The sequence below is a fragment of the Spermophilus citellus genome (genome assembly GCF_964194105.1).
Source record: "Spermophilus citellus genome assembly, chromosome: 1".
Classification (NCBI taxonomy): domain Eukaryota; kingdom Metazoa; phylum Chordata; class Mammalia; order Rodentia; family Sciuridae; genus Spermophilus; species Spermophilus citellus.
This window is the reverse complement of record NC_138182.1, coordinates 228945543-228957123: the sequence shown is the minus strand read 5'-3', so window position 1 is coordinate 228957123 and position 11581 is coordinate 228945543.

The window sequence follows — 11581 nt, the reverse complement described above, 5'->3', positions numbered from 1 at the left end:
ATTACAATTTTTCTTATTAAAAAAAGTATAACAGTGACCCAGCTATCCCATTCCTTGGTTTATATCTCAAAAACTTAAAATCAGCATACTATAGTAATGCAGCCACATCAATGTTCGTAGCAGCCCAATTCACAATAGCTAAACTGTGGAAGCAACCTAGATGCCCTTCAATAAGTGAATGGATATAGAAACTGTGGTATATATATATATATATACACACACAATGGACTATTACTCAGCATTAAAAGAGAATAAAATTATGGCATTTTGCAGGTAAATGGATGGAGTTAGAGAATATCATGCTAAGCAAAGTAAGCCAACCCCTAAAAAACAAGCCTAATGTTCTCTCTGATAAGTGGATGCTATTCCATAACGGGGGAGGGGGGGAAATGAAGGAACTTCGGGGAAAGGGAGGAAGGATAGGGAAAGTGCATGGGGGCAGGAAAGATGGTAGAATGAGATAGACATCATTACTTTAGGTACATGTATGACTGCACATATGGTATGATGCTACATTGTGTACAACCAGAGAATGTAAAGTTGTGCTGCATTGTGTACAATGAATCAAAATGAATTCTGCTGTCACATATACTTAATTAAAATAAATAAATTAATTTTTAAAATTAATTTTTATTTATTTTTTTAGTTTTAGGTGGACACAATTTTATGTGGTGCTGAGAATCGAACCCAGTGCCTCACGCATGCTAGGCAAGCATACTACCACTTGAGCCACATCCCCAGCCCTTAATTTTTTAAAAAAGTATAACAGTGGTCCACTGTGCCTTTAGAATATAGCCCTTGATATTAGATATAGAAATAACAAACCCCCAAATAGTAAGGCCTGGGAAAAGAGTGTGAGAAAGAAAGCCATACAATGAGGGCATTGATCTTCTCCCAATACATTCTTTCCCAGTGATACAGTGATAAACCAAATCCTAGGGAGGAGGTGTCCATCAAACCTAGAAGGGCAGTCTCTGGGAAGAGGCCAAAGCATTGATCCTTCCCTAAACAAATTCTTTCTGGATATCAACCACTGATCCCAGGCCCTCCACCTAGTCTTGAATAAAAGGCTGAGATGATCCCTGAAGTTTGTGTAGGGCCCAGTATTTATATGCTAACACTTGCTGCTTATTTTTTTTTAATTGGTTGTTCACAACATTACAAAGCTCATGACATATCATCTTTCATACATTTGATTCAAGTGGGTTATGAACTCCCATTTTTACCCCAAATACAAGTTGCAGAATCACATCGGTTACACATCCACATTTTTACATAATGCCATATTAGTGACTGTTGAATTCTGCTACCTTTCCTATTCCCTACTATCCCCCCTCCCCTTCCCTCCCATCTTCCCTCTCTACCCCATCTGCTGTTATTCAATTCTCTCCCTTGTTTTTTTCCCCCTTTCCCCTCACCATCTCTTATATGTAATTTTGTGTAACAATGAGGGTCTCCTTCCCTTTCCATACAGTTTCGCTTCTCTCTCCCTTTCCCTCCCACCACTCATCTCGGTTTAATGTTAGTCTTTTCCTCATGCTCTTCCTCCCAGCTCTGTTCTTAGTTGCTCTCCTTATATCAAAGAAGACATTTGGAATTTGTTTTTTAAGGATTGGCTAGCTTCACTTAGCATAATCTGCTCTAATGCCATCCATTTCCCTGCAAATTCCATGATTTTGTTGTTTTTTAGTGCTGCGTAATACTCCATTGTGTATAAAGGCCACATTTATTTTTATTTTTAAATTTTTTTATTGTTGGTCGTTCAAAACATTACATAGTTCTTAATATATCATATTTCACAGTTTGATTCAAGTGGGCTATGAACTCCCATTTTTACCCCGCATTCAGATTGCTGTATCACATCAGTTACACTTCCATTGATTTACATATTGCCATTCTAGTGTCTGATGTATTCTGCTATCTATCCTATTCTCTACTATCCTCCTTCCTCTCCCCCCCTCCCCTCCCCTTTTCTCTCTCTACCCCCTCTACTGTAAATCATTTCTTCCACTTGTATTATTCTTCTCTTACCCCTCCTTTCCTCTTATATGTAATTTTGTATAACCCTGAAGATCACCTTCCATTTCCATGCGATTTCCCTTCTCACTCCCTTTCCCTCCCACCTCTCGTCCCTGTTTAATGTTAATCTTCTTCTCAAGCTCTTAGTCCCTACCCTGTCCTTGGTTACTCCCCTTATATCAAAGAAGTCATTTGGCATTTGTTTTTTAAGGATTGGCTAGCTTCACTTAGCATAATCTGCTCTAATGCCATCCATTTCCCTCCAAATTCTATGATTTTGTCATTTTTTAATGCAGAGTAATACTCCATTGTGTATAAATGCCACATTTTTTTTATCCATTCATCTATTGAAGGGCATCTAGGTTGATTCCAGAGTCTAGCTAGTGTGAATTGTGCTGCTATGATCATTGATGTGGCAGTATCCCTATACTATGCTCTTTTAAGGTCCTCAGGGAATAGTCCAACAAGGGTGATAGCTGTGTCAAATGGTGGTTCCATTCCCAGCTTTCCCAGGAATCTCCATACTGCTTTCCATATTGGCCACACCAATTTGCAGTCCCACCAGCAATGTACAAGTGTATCCTTTTCCCCACATCCTCACCAGCACTTATTTTTTTTTTTTAGAATTTTTTAATATTTATTTTTTAGTTCTCGGCGGACACAACATCTTTGTATGTGGTGCTGAGGATCGAACCCGGGCCGCACGCATGCCAGGCGAGCGCGCTACCGCTTGAGCCACATCCCCAGCCCTCACCAGCACTTATTGTTGTTTGACTTCATAATGGCTGCCAATCTTAGTGGAGTGAGATGGTATCTTAGGGTGGTTTTGATTTGCATTTCTCTCACTGCTAGAGATGGTGAGCATTTTTTCATGTACTTATTGATTGATTGTATGTCCTCCTCTGAGAAGTGTCTGTTCAGGTCCTTGGCCCATTTGTTGATTGGGTTATTTGTTATCTTATTGTTTAATTTTTGAGTTCTTTGTATATTCTGGATATTAGGGCTCTATCTGAGGTGTGAGGAGTAAAAATTTGTTCCCAGGATGTAGGCTCCCTATTTACCTCTCTTATTGTTTCTCTTGCTGAGAAAAAACTTTTCAGTTTAAGTAAGTCCCATTTGTTGATTCTTGTATTTAACTCTTGGGCTATGGGTGTCCTATTAAGGAATTTGGAGCCCGACCCCACAATATGTAGATAGGAGCCAACTTTTTCTTCTATCAGACGCAGAGTCTCTGATTTGATATCAAGCTCTTTGATCCATTTTGAGTTAACTTTTGTGCATGGCGAGAGAAAGGGGTTCAGCTTCATTTTGTTGCATATGGATTTCCAGTTTTCCCAACACCATTTGTTGAAGATGCTATCCTTCCTCCATTGCATGCTTTTAGCCCCTTTATCAAATATAAGATAGTTGTAACTTTGTGGACTAGTCTCTGTGTCCTCTATTCTATACCATTGGTCCACCCGCCTGTTTTGGTACCAGTACCATGCTGTTTTTGTCACTATTGCTCTGTAATATAGTTTGAACTCTGGTATCGCTATACTTCCAGATTCACACTTCCTGCTTAGAATTGCTTTTGCTATTCTGGGTCTTTTGTTTTTCCATATGAATTTCATGATAGCTGTATCTATTTCTACAAGAAATGCCGTTGGAATTTTGATTGGCATTGCGTTGAACCTGTAGAGAACTTTGGGTAATATCACCATTTTGATGATGTTGGTTCTGCCTATCCATGAACAGGGTACATTTTTCCATCTTCTAAGATCTTCTTCTATCTCTCTCTTTAGGGTTCTGTAGTTTTCATTGTATAAATCTTTCACCTCTTTTGTTAGGTTGATTCCCAAGTATTTTATTTTTTTTGAGGATATTGTGAATGGGGTGGTTTTCCTCATTTCCATTTCAGAAGTTTTGTTGCTGATATACAGGAATGCCTTTGATTTATGCGTGTTGATTTTATATCCTGCCACTTTGCTGAATTCATTTATTAGTTCTAGCAGTTTCTTTGTAGACCCTTTTGGGTCTTCTAGGTATAGGATCATGTCGCCCGCAAATAGTGATATTTTAAGTTCTTCTTTTCCTATTTTTATGCCTTTAATTTCTTTTGTCTGTCTAATTGCTCTGGCTAGTATTTCAAGGACTAAATTGAATAGAAGTGGTGATAGAAGGCATCCCTGTCTTGTTCCTGATTTTAGAGGGAATGCTTTCAGTTTTTCTCCATTTAGAATGATGCTAGCCTGAGGCTTAGCATATATAGCTTTTACAATGTTGAGGTAAGTTCCTGTTATCCCTAGTTTTTCTAGTGTTTTGAACATAAAGGGATGCTGTACTTTGTCAAATGCTTTTTCTGCATCTATCGAGACGATCATATGGTTCTTATCTTTAAGTCTATTGATGTGGTGAATAACATTTATTGATTTCCATTTATTGAACCAGCCTTGCATCCCAGGGATGAATCCTACTTGATCATGGTGCACAATTTTTTTGATATGGTTTTGTATTCGATTCGCCAGGATTTTATTGAGAATTTTTGCATCTATGTTCATTAGAGATATTGGTCTGTAGTTTTCTTTCTTTGAAGTGTCTTTGTCTGGTTTCGGGATCAGGGTGATGTGGGCCTCATAGAATGAATTTGGAAGAGCTCCTTCTTTTTCTATTTCTTGAAATAGCTTGAAAAGTATCGGTATTAATTCTTCTCTGAAGGTTTTGTAGAACTCCGCTGTATACCCATCCAGTCCAGGGCTTTTCTTGGCTTCTTCTATTTCTTCCTTTGTTATTGGTCTGTTTAAATTGTGTGTGTCTTCCTGACTCAATCTGGGCAGATCATAGGACTTAAGAAATTTATCGATATCTTCACTGTCTTCTATTTTATTAGAATATAGGGTTTCAAAATACTTTCTAATTATCTTCTGTATTTCTGTAGTGTCTGTTGTGATATTGCCTTTTTCATCCCATATGTTAGTAATTTGGGTTTTCTCTCTTCTTCTCTTCGTTAGCATGGCTAAGGGTCTGTCAATCTTATTTTTTTTTTCAAAGAACCAACTTTTAGTTTTATCAATTTTTCAATGGTTTTTTTTGTTTCAATTTCGTTGATTTCTGCTCTGATTTTAATTATTTCTTGTCTTCTGTTATATTTGCTGTTGTTTTGCTCTTCATTTTTTAGGGTTTTGAGATGTAGTGTGAGTTCATTTATTTGTTGTTTTTTTCTTTTTTTGAGGAATGAACTCCAGGAAATGAATTTCCCTCTTAAAACTGCTTTCATTGTGTCCCATAGATTCTGGTATGTTGTGTCTGTATTGTTGTTTATCTCTAAGAATTTTTTGATTTACTTTTTTATGTCTTCTGTAACCCATTGATCATTCAGTAACATATTGTTTATTTTCCATGTGATGCAGGATTTTTCCTTCCTTCTTTTATCATTGATTTCCAGTTTCATTCCATTATGATCAGATATGGTGCATGGTATTATCACCACACCTTTATGTTTACTAAGAGTTGCCCTATGGCATAATATATGATCTATCTTTGAGTAAGATCCATGTGCTGCTGAGAAGAACGTATATCCACTTGATGATGGTTGATATATTCTATATATGTCGGTTAAGTCTAGGTTATTGATTGTATTATTGAGTTCTATAGTTTCTTTATTCAGCTTTTGTCTGGAGGATCTGTCTAATGGCGAGAGCGGTGTGTTGAAGTCACCCATAATTATTGTGTTGTGGTCTATTTGACTCTTGAACTTGAGGAGAGTTTGTTTTATGAACGTTGCCGCACCATTGTTTGGTGCATACAAATTGATAATTGTTATGTCTTGTTGGTGGATGGTTCCTTTTAACAGTATATCATGTCCTTCATTATCCCTTTTGATTAACTTAGATTTGAAGTTGATTTTATTCGATATGAGTATGGCCACTCCTGCTTGCTTTCGAGGGCCATGTGAGTGGTATGATTTTCCCCAACTTTTCACCTTCAGCCTGTGTATGATCCAGGTTACTAGCTTATGTCTCTTGATTGGTGAGTTTAGGCCATTAACATTTAAGGTTACAATTGAAATATGATTTGTACTTCCAGTCATGTTTATTTATTTATTTATTTTAGTTTGGCTAGTTTTTACTTTTTGGTTATTTTCCTCCCCCTTTACTGAGATACCTCCCGCTGTTAGTTTGGGGCACTATTTTTCAATTCCTTTTCTTGTAGTATTTTGCTCAAAATGCTTTGCAGTGCTGGTTTTCTGGCTGCAAATTCTTTTAGCTTTTGTTTATCGTGAAAGATTTTAATTTCATTGTCAAATCTGAAGCTTAATTTTGCTGGATACAGTATTCTTGGTTGGAATCCATTATTTTTCAGCGTTTGAAATACATTGTTCCAGGATCTTCTCGCTTTCAAAGTCTTTGATGAAAAATCAGTCGTTAACCTAATTGGTTTGCCCCTGAATGTAATCTGCCTCCTTTCTCTCATAGCTTTTAATATTCTCTCCTTGTTCTGTATGTTGGCCATCTTCATAATTATATGTCTTGGAGTTGGTCTATTATGGTTTTGAATGTTTGGGGTCCTGTAGGCTTCCAGGATTTGGCAATCTATTCCATCTTTCATCTCTGGGAAGTTTTCTAGAATTATTTCATTTAATATTTGTCCATTCCTTTGGTTTGAATCTCAATGCCTTCTTCTATCCCGATGACTCTCAAATTTGTTTTTTTTATGACATCCCATATCTATTGAATAGATTGCTCGTGGGATTTAAAGCAAATATATGATGTATGGCACCTTTGGTTGTAAAGTGACGCCAGCTAGCCACTGAGATATGATTATGTTAAGATTTACATTCATATGCAAATTGGGCTCCTGCTGTTCACCTTGGCCTGCTACCGGACTCAAGTTACGGGACTCCTGGAGAGTTCCCATTGGTTGGGGAAGGATAGTAGGAGGAAATTCCGGGGGAGGTCCGGGCCCCCCGGTTCCGGGGTAACGCGCGCCGGGAGAGGCCCGCGTGGGAGGACCGGGTTTGGCTTGCCAGCGCCTAGAGAGTATCGGCGGCTTTTTCAAAATAAAGTTTTGTTCCTGCTTGAGTGGCTTGTGATTCTGTGCCCAGCCAAAACTGCGGCAGGTTTGAATCTCAATGCCTTCTTCTATCCCGATGACTCTCAAATTTGTTTTTTTTATGACATCCCATATCTCTTGAATAGATTGCTGGTGGGATTTAAGCATCTTTTCTGTGTTGACTATATTCTTTTCAAGTTGATAAACTTTGTCTTCATTATCTGATGTTCTGACTTCTACTTGATCTAGTCTATTTGTAATATTCTCGTTTGAATTTTTAATTTGGTTTATAGTTTCCTGCATTTATAGGATTACTGTTTGATTTTTTTATCTCTATCTCCTGGTAAAGCTCTTCTTTGCCATTTGAATTTGTTTGTTTAATTCATTTTCAAAATATACTTTTATTGCTTGGACTTGCTGTCTCATGTCTTCTTTAATATTCCTTTCCATCTGAGTTAGGTATGCCTTGAGTTCTTTCCCTCTCCATGCTTTTGATGCTTCTACGTCCTCCTGTAGATTTAAATTGTCCTGCATTGTTTGTACTCCTTTTTTCCCTTGTTTTTTCATGATATTCATGTTACTTTCCAGCTCTGTTTGACTGCTGTGTTTTTGCTTTCTCCTATAAATTTGTTTTGGCTTTGTATATCTCTGTTGTCTCTCCTTTGTGGTGGGAGATTATGCCTAGAGATGTTGGGCTTTATTATACTTTAAAGCTGATTCATTCAGTTTATAAAGGGCTTCCGGATTCTGTATGCATATAGTGATTTGTTGTTTGTTCTTAGGACTTTATGTTTAGGTTAGGTGGTATGAAGGTATAAGGGTTAGTATGTCTTGGCTACTTTAGAAGGTTGCTCTACTGAAGGGGGATACTAACCGTTGATTGGATCAGGGTGTTGGTAGTAGCTAGGTATTTAGGAGCCCTATAGACAGCCTTGAAACATTCACCTATTTGCATTTAGACAGTTATACATAATGGAGGACGTAATGCTTAGGATGAAAGTTGGGGGGAAGGGGAAGGAAGGTGCTCTTAAAAAGAAAGAAGGAGAGGGAGATAGATAGAATAGAGGAGAATGGAAAGAACAATAAAACTTGAAAGGGGAAAGAAAGAAGGAAAAGGGGAGAGAAAAAATAGAATAATATAAAATAAGAAACTAAATTAGGTCTCAGAGATCCATTTTCTTCTCTTCCCGTAGGCAGAGCTGTGCCCTCCGAGCTGAGTTTTGCCCTCTATGTGTCGACAGTAATCCCTGTAAGGTGGCTCCTGGGAGTCTCTCAATCCTGTTTGTCCAGAGCCGTTTCACTTATCTGGCCCTTACTCCCCTTCCTCCTCCCAGCCAGCCGGTCCTGCTCACCAGAGGCGGTTCCCCAAGGATCTGGTTACACTTTCAGCCCCACTGTGTGCCCTATTTCCCGAACGACTGAGCACTCTCTCTATCATTCATCTAAGCCCCAGTGCTGTGGAGCTGTGATCTGGGAGTCAATAGTTTAATTTTTCCGGACCCCTTTGATGGGCACGCCCTCGGAAGCTGGCGGCTAAGACCTTGGGTGTGGCCACTGGTGGTAATGTGAATTGGGGGTGGGGAATCCCCTCTGTTTCCCTCAGCCCCTACAATCACGACCACTCCGCTGGCGGTAGGAGGAGTTGGGGGTCAGGAGTGTCCTCTGTTTCCCTCCACCCCTACCGTCACATCCTCTCCGTTGGCGGTTGGGGGAGTTGGGGGTGGGGAGTCTTCTCTGCTTGCCTCCGCCCCTAGAGTCACGCCCACGTCACTGGTGGTCGGGGGGAGTTGGGGGTTGGGAGTCCTTTGGCCCTTACAGTCACGCCCACGGAGAGATTTTTGAAGTTTCCCGGTTGTTTGTATCTTGTGTGGGTGGGAGTCACACACCTGCTAAAGTAGATGCCGCTGAGAAGGAATCTCGTTGGCCGAACTCTGGTGACTTCCCCTCTCTGCTATGGCGGGCCCCTGGCTCCTTACCGGAGTGTCCGAAGGGAAGGGTGGGACTGGCTTGTCTCTGGTCTGACTCAATCTCTGGTTTTAGTTCCCAGTTCGCTATTTCATAAAGGCTTGGTTAGGGGCTGGGGATGTGGCTCAAGTGGTAGCGCGCTCGCCTGGCATGCGTGTGGCCTGGGTTTGATCCTCAGCACCACATACCAACAAAGATGTTGTGTCTGCCGAGAACTAAAAAATAAATATTAAAAATTCTCTCTCTCTCTCTCTCTCCCCTCTCTCACTCTCTCTTTTAAAAAAAGGAAAAAAAAAGTCTTGGTTAGAGTCCCTTCATGTCTCCTCCTGCGCTGGGCGGGCGGGAGCTATTCACCCAAGCTGGGCGGGGCGGGGGCCGTTTGCAGCGCCGGGCCGCCGGGGGCGGTTCACAGAGCCGGGCCAGCGGGGGCCGTTTGCAGAGCCGGGCAGGCAGCGGCCGTTCGAATGTTCGCCGCATCGGGCGGGTGGCGGCCGTTCGGCGGCAGCCAGCGGGACTGGACATCTGCACCGCGTGGCCGAGATTCACTCGTCTGGGACAAACTGACACCTCCAATAAACTTACCAATTCCTGGCAGGTCTCCTTTCAGCGGAATTTTGCTAGAAGTTTCTCAGCAGGTAGAATCTAGGCGTATTAATGGATCTCTCTGATCCCGTTACTGTGGAGGTATTGAAAGTGCTGCCTCCTCGCCGGCCGCCATGTTGGGTCCACTTGCTGCTTATTTTGAAAGGGACTTGTTTTATTCTCTTCCTTTTGAAGCCAGATTTTTTTTTTTTTTTGGCAGTTCTGGGGATTGAATCTTGTGCATGTGAAGCAAGGATTCTACCAACTGAGCTATATCCCTAGCACTTGAAGTCAGATTTAAAGGCAGGTTGTCAGTGTAGCCAGGTAAATCGGGTCTGATGGAGAAAATGGAGTCCAATTACAGTCCAGGAAATTGGAAACAGCCCCTGGGAGAATGGAATATAATACCTCTCCCCAAAACTTTGTTAATGAAGCAACTCCTGAGCAGACTGCGAGCTGCTAATCTATACCCCCTGGGCTGCGGAGCATTCCACCTAGGCCCCTCCAGCCCACCTGCTCATCCCCTGGCCATTCCACCAACATCCCCCAGTCATTAAGCAGGATGAGGGGAAATGAACCAGATAAAGGAGAAGAATGCAAGAGACTAAGGGAAACTTTACAGGTAAAAAAAGGACAGGACTTCCTCATCCCAGGATTCTGCCTGTGGGTCCCCTTCTTCCACCAGGGGGAAGTCTGGTTTACTATCCTTTAATAAAGCTTTTTTTTTCTTAAGCTTCTTTTTTTTTTAATATTTATTTTTTAATTATCGGCAGACACAACACCTTTGTTTGTATGTGGTGCTGAGGATCAAACCTGGGCCGCACGCATGCCAGGCGAGCGCGCTACCACTTGAGCCACATCCCCAGCCCAAGCTTCTTCTTTTCTACTCCACACTTGCCTTAGTGTGCTTCCCTGGTGTTATACTTCAAGACTTGAGGAAGCAGGACAAGGTACTGCACTGTTCCCCTCCCTAACCTGGGAGTGGGGAACAAGACAACCTTGAGTTATCTGTTCTCCATAGGAAGGAGATGTCACCAGAAGAACAAGGAAATGACTATGTCCCAAATTAACAAGTTAATTTCAACACACCATCAGGGTGCTCCTGGGATGCCCTGTCAGAGCACACCTGAAATGTAGCCTTTGAAGAGCGTCTTTAAAAGCTCTCAGGTTTTTCTGATGGGTAGAATCACAGCCTCTAGGACAGGAGTCCCCTGTGTTTCTCCTTTGCTAGCAAAACAATAAAACTTCTTTTTTTCCTTTTCTCAAAATCATTTCCTCTTATTAGATTGATGTTGTGGACAAGGACTGAAATTTCAATAACAAAAGGACAATATAGAAAAAGGAGAAAAATATAATAAACAAAATACCATCATCCACCCAGCAACTCACTACCCTATCTTGCTTGTTTCTAATCCATCTCCAACTTCTGATGTTAAGATTTTTATATAAATCTTTGTGATCTAAATATTCTGTGAATATATCTGCATAATTACGCATAATTTTAAAAGCAAAAGTGGAATCATTATTTTTAAATGGATGCCTTTTCTCTTTAACATTTTCCCATGTCATTCTTCAGAAATATGATTTAAAGACTGTATAACATTCTATGATATGGATGTTCCAACATTTATTTAACAACTGTCTTATCATTTGGTTTTCCCTTCCTTTCCTTGCCACGAATGTTTTCTCATTACAAACAATATTGAAATAGTCTTGCAGACAAATCTTTGTGTTTATCCTTAATTAGTTCTTTGGACAAATTCTAAAAGGAGCATTTTACTCCATTGAGGACTTTGTCCCTCTTTATGTATTCCTTCATTGGGCCCTTTTAGATTTTGCTTGGGTCTGTGTTTTCTCCTCCTTCCTCTTTAAGCAAGGTCCCTTATTCCATGGCTTCAGTTACCATCCCTGTACTGATGACTCCCTTTCTGTATGCTTTAGTCTGGCATCACCCTTGAGTGAGGTCCTAAAGACTTCACTATAT